Source organism: Polypterus senegalus, chromosome 7 (assembly GCF_016835505.1).
Source record: "Polypterus senegalus isolate Bchr_013 chromosome 7, ASM1683550v1, whole genome shotgun sequence".
Lineage (NCBI taxonomy): Eukaryota > Metazoa > Chordata > Cladistia > Polypteriformes > Polypteridae > Polypterus > Polypterus senegalus.
Window position 1 is genome coordinate 74897775 of NC_053160.1, and position 6000 is coordinate 74903774.

The following is a 6000-nucleotide window of genomic DNA, read 5'->3' on the forward strand; positions in this document are numbered from 1 at the left end:
AAAACGTTGCACAAAAGTGTTGCACTTTTAGGTTAAGGATTTTATATATATAAAGCAGATTCCTTTTGTTGTCGCAAACATGAATTGGAAACATGGAAGGCATGTTTTCTTTTATAGAAACTCAAAGAGGATGTATTTGGTAAGTTCAAGGCCTATATTTTCCGGGGGTGCTTTGTGCTCTATTGCCACCATTGTAAATTGCCAGTACGGGTAAGATATTTTTTAAACTTAATATAAAACCATGGATTTTGAAACACATTTGTTTGTTTCACGTGGCAAATGCATATTTATCATGTTTGGGAACTTCAACTTGAAAAATACCAAACTTATTCTTTAAATACCTTCCAGTTTGTGCGGAACTAAGATTTACTTTGGTAACAAACACCAAACACAAGACAGGAGCCATCTCTGAATGGTACACCAGTCCATTACAGGACATAAACACACTGACCCATGCTAATTTATTCATGCCTATAGTCTAGGTGCTAATCAATCTTTAATGCATGCCTTTGAGGTGAAGAATGAAACTTGAATGCCTGTAGATCCATGCTTATAAATGGATAACTTGCAAAATCCAGAGAAAAATGAGCAGGCTGAGATCTCAAAATTAGGGACACATCAAAATGTTATTGTGTGTCACTGGCTCAGAATTAATTATAATTAAACATGATTGCCAATTTATAGAGATAAGAATTTCAACTAAAGTGAGCACATCCACTGGGTTGCCTGTATATATATTTTGGCATAATAGTAATCTTGCAGTCAAACGTTGAAATAAAGTCCTCAGTGGATTTATATGACACCTCAGGAAGACAGACAGTTCAAAAAGTATCGAGCTAGCGTGAAAGGAATACAGGCAATGTTCATCTATGTAAATTTTCCAGGATGAAATAAGAAGATATTTGATTTTGACAGAACTGCAACAGAATAGCTTCCATTTTTGCATTTCCATTATATCATTTTGTGGTTTTTCTTGAACAATCTTGTGATTGCTCACATTTTGTAAGATAGTTTGCATGGTTGTCACCATATTATTTATAGCAATTACCACCTTCCTAGTCACATGATTCATATCCTGTGATGTCATCACACTGCCAGTATAAGAGGTTGTGGTGGTTTTAGATTTTTGCAGTTTTCAAATTTTAGTTTTTATTTAGTTTTTCATTGTTTTAGTTTTTATCTAGCTGCAGTTTTTCAGCAATTAACTTTTAGTTTTTGTCACATCTTTTTTTATATTTCTCCTAATAGTGTGACAGCTCAAGGTGTCCAGTGTAACCAAAAAAATACAACAATCAAAAGACAAGTGTGCTCTCATGACATTTAGTACTTTAACCTCAACAGTAATAAATGTTTATTTATTTTTAAAAACACTTTTTTGTTTTTGAAGACTCCCTTATTTTGTAATTGTTTTTTACATTTCCTGATGCTGACTACAGTATATGCCATTTATCCATTTTGAAACTTTGAAAGTCTTTTTTTTCAGGGAATGTGTAATGTGGTTATTTTTTTAAATACTGTTGAACTCACTAATTGAACTGAACTATATTAATAACAATAATAGCTAAAATTTGGATAAACGTTTGTCCATGTATATACATTGTGCATGTCCACAAATGTATAATTTAAATTAAATATTGATAATCTGTTATAGTAACATTTTAGATCATTCACCTAATAAGAAACAGGCAAAACCTGAGTAGCTCCTTATTAGCCTAAAGTGGGAGGATGTCATTTAACAACTCTCATAGGAATAAACAGATATTTACAGATTTAAAGGGCTTGGTGACACACTTAGTATCCAGTTTTGAAATGATATCAGAAGCCACACATACTCTGTCCATATACACATGGACAGAACAGGCAAACTCCATACAGACAAGGGTAGCAGTCAAAACTAACCTCATGGCATTGTGAAATAATAAAAAATAATAGTTAATTTATATAGCACCATTCCTCATACTGGAAGAGCTTCATAAATTAAATTAAAAGAAATACAACAGGAATAAATCACAAAATGACAATCACGCAGAATACAAATTTTATCAAACATTAAACATCAAACAATTAATAAATATTTGAAAGTCAAAGTTCTGAATTAGATTATGAAACAAGCAGGAAAAAAAAAGAAATCTATAATTAAAATAACACAAATCTGTGTATGATTACATATAGGAATATACAGTAAATATAGATGTTACAATCACTCACAGTGATAAGAAACAATGAATAGGATAACAGCAGATTTTGTTGTCAGTTTTACTGCAAAGTGCATCAATGGCTATTCATTATGTGTTCGGTTCTGATCTAACAATCCTAGCCAGACCTCCGTGCCACTACAAAGTAAACATCCAGAGAAAGCTACCTCATTTACAGATGCAAACTGCTCACATTTCTTCTCTTGTTTTTGTATGATGTGTCAAAGTTGTAGTCTGCAAAGAATCAGATAGTTCTAGCGCCTTACCACATGCTTAATTAAGCTTGACAATTTTAGATAAAGTAAGTTCTCTGCAAACAGATCCATTGCTGGACTTTATTTTAACATATAGCAGATTTGGTACATTACTGTTGTTAAAATAAATCCAGTGTGGGTTCACAGCACAATCCCGTTAAAAACTTTGCAATACAGTGGCATTCTAAATGCATTAAGAATATTGCAGCCTGACCAGCTGCTGTTAATGGAGCATTTAACATAAAGAAGTACATGACGATAGTGTGACAGGAACTAGCTTTGTGATATCAGTACATTAGTACTTATAACCAAATTAAAACTAAATATATACATATAATGTTGGTTCAGTTGATAGCATTGATTGCATACTACACATCTACTTAATCTGAAACTGCAATGGTGCCGTCAGCTGACAAGCAATATCTGAAGAAAATAAGGTTGAAATTCCTACCTTTTTCCTAACATTTTTTTCCAGTATAAATACTGAGTGAATGTGAAGCGTAAGGGTGGCTATTTGGGCTGGACAAAGCTTTGATGGCTCAAATTGTCAGAGTACTTAGCTGTATCTTCCAAAGTAGCATGTGGAATGTCACCGAGAACTACTGGAACATCCATGCCGAAGGTTAATTATGATAAAGTTCATAGCACAAGTCAATTCCAAATGATGAGGCTTTGGAATTTGCTCTCAGTTCAAGAAGGGAGAGTTGACTGATGGCTGAAATGACCAATGGAATCCAGAGATTCTGACACCAGCAGTGAGTGATACTTGCACGTGCGCACAAATCAATGCTCTTCTCTAAAGTAATATTACAACTGTTCATTAATAAAACAACTGTATGCTCACATGTACATTACACAAAAAGACTAGTGTGGTGAAAATTAAAAATACAAAAACTAGCTTTGTTTTTGTTTTTATATTATGTGTCATGTTTATTTAGTTCTAGTTTTCAGACTTTTTTCACTTTTATTTTAGTTTTAAGACAAAATTAATATTATTCATTAACTATGTGTTTCATTTGTCTTTTGTTAATGGGAATAACACTAGTACATAGTGCCAAGAAGGTAGGATAGGTTTACTGGGAGTTCAAAGACCTTATGGCCTGGAGGAAAAAGCAGGTGGAGAAGCAGCTCCAGTAGTACTTCCCAGAAGACAGAAGTAAAAACAAGCTGGATGGCTGTCATTAGATGATGTATTCAGCTCTCCTTAGACATCAGGTTGTGTGGATGGTATGAAGTTGTGGAGGGTCAGCCCCAATTAGTTTAGAAGCTGAACTGATAGCCCTTTGGAGGAGCCGGATTAAAAAACCACATCATGATGCATCTGGTCAGAATACTTTCAGTAGTGTGGCCGTAAAAAGTCAGTAGTGTTTTGGTTCCCACTTTTTGGCCTCCTCATGAACAAGAACCTGTGCTGAACCGTTTTCGGTATACAGGTGGTGGTTGACTGACCACGAAAGGCAGTTGGTGATCTAGACACCCAGGAACGTGAAGTTGCTAACTACTATTATTTCTGAAGTCAACAATGCCGTCTTTTGTTTTGTTGGCATTCATTGAGAGGTTGTTGTTATGGCACCATACATTTAGGTCTTTTACCTCCCTCTTGTAGGCAGCCTCATCATAGTCTTGATGAGGCCAATCACAGTGGTGCATTTTTGTCACATCTGAAGATTTTTGCATGAAAAACATTTTTCTTCAGTTTGCAATGAACCTCTTTCTCAGGAGTGCTTGGAAGCATCACCAAAGTGTTCTCTATTTCCAAGAAGCACACTTTACGTATTTACAGGAGTGCACCAACACCAAACCCCTTATTTACTCCTGATTGGACCACAATCATCAGAGCACAAACTATGGTCAGAAAATTTTAACAGTATGTATATAAACGCTAAAATAAATATATAGTCCTAACTAAGGTGGCCCTGAAATGCAATGCACAAAAGCAAATTGAATACACTAAAACAAATCAAAAAACATAAACACAAATTGTGGTTTTGATTTGTTTTTGCATATTCAATTTGTTTTGTTTATTCTCATTTTTCTTTGCATATTCAGGTTGCTTTTGCGTTTTCTTTTTCATTCAATTTTGTTTTGTGTATTCTAATGTATTGTGTTTTCTGATTTGTTTTGCATAGTTAATTTGTTTTTGTGTTTTCTGATTTGTTTTTGCATTTTCTGGTTTGTGTTTGAAATTTGTTTTTATGTTTTCTGATTTGTTTTTACATGATTTAATTTGATTGTACACATTGCACTTTAGGCCCACTGCACCTAATAAATAATGCACCACAAATCACTCATGAAGAAGGAAAACCACTGACAAACAAATTTTAGTTTCATATTAGATAAATTACTAAAACAGATGGAAGGTTGTAGCAAGAGTAAAGTTTTTTTCAAAGGAAATTAAAAAATTCAGTCCCCACGGGTTTAATGTAGATTTAGACATGGTCTGCAGAAAGTCCAATTCCCTTTGTTATGGTGGGTTGCAGGTGCTCTCTGATCCTGTAATGAACCCAATTTCAGTAAAGCCACCTTCCTTCCTTTCTCACTTCATCTGGTCAGCTATATTAGAATATGGAAACATAATGATGATGAACGCCTTTTTGAAATGTCCAGTTCCATTTATAAAATGGCATGCAAATAATTATGTAAACATCCAAACACTCAAAATGATTCTGTGCTGACATAATAATAAAATGCAACCAAATTTAAAAGATTAATACAAACAAAAATAGATCAGAACAGAAAAAAGACACCATATTATGTTGCTATCAGCTTCCCTTAATTACAGTGTTTATCAACAAGCTTTCTGGCCACAGCTTCTTTCAGCAGTACCACCAATGCTAAGAGCTTAAACAGGGTCCATTCAAACTTCATGTCCCAGACCTCATGCAAAAATATTCCTTTGAGGTGGATATTTAACTCATTCTGAACGGAGGCATCCATTTGTCATCCTCAGTACATACAATACAATACAACACAATACAATTTATTTTTGTATAGCCCAAAATCACACACGAGTGCCACAATAGGCTTTAACACTAGAATTACCAGAGCCTACGAAAAAACTCGTAATTCCGTCCCACCTTAAACTGCTTCTTAAATCCCTTCACACCTCTACGCCAGCGCCCTTTGTCTTCTAAATGTGCTGATAAAGAGAAGCCGGCTATTCCATCCCCCCACCAATTTAGAACGTGCACGAACTTCTCTCAGCTCATGCCTTGATTGAGTATCTGGGAGTGAAGTGGAGTTTTAGAGTGGAAATAATAGATCGTTGTTTGGAACACACGCATTTCATGTCTGTTCCGTTTCTACAGTAATCTGTGTCAACACATTGTTAAAACAGAAACGTTTTTTATATTCTAGTAGTAGATGACAAAATGTAGGCATAAACTATATAATGTATGAAGCCTGAAGTCCAAATAGCAAAGAAATATTTTCACAAGAATAACACAATTGCATTTTTATTCAAACATATAACTGCAGAAACAAAAAGCTGCCTTAACATGCGACATTGACACCAGTTTACAGTAACTGACTCCGTGGTTCAATAGACTCAG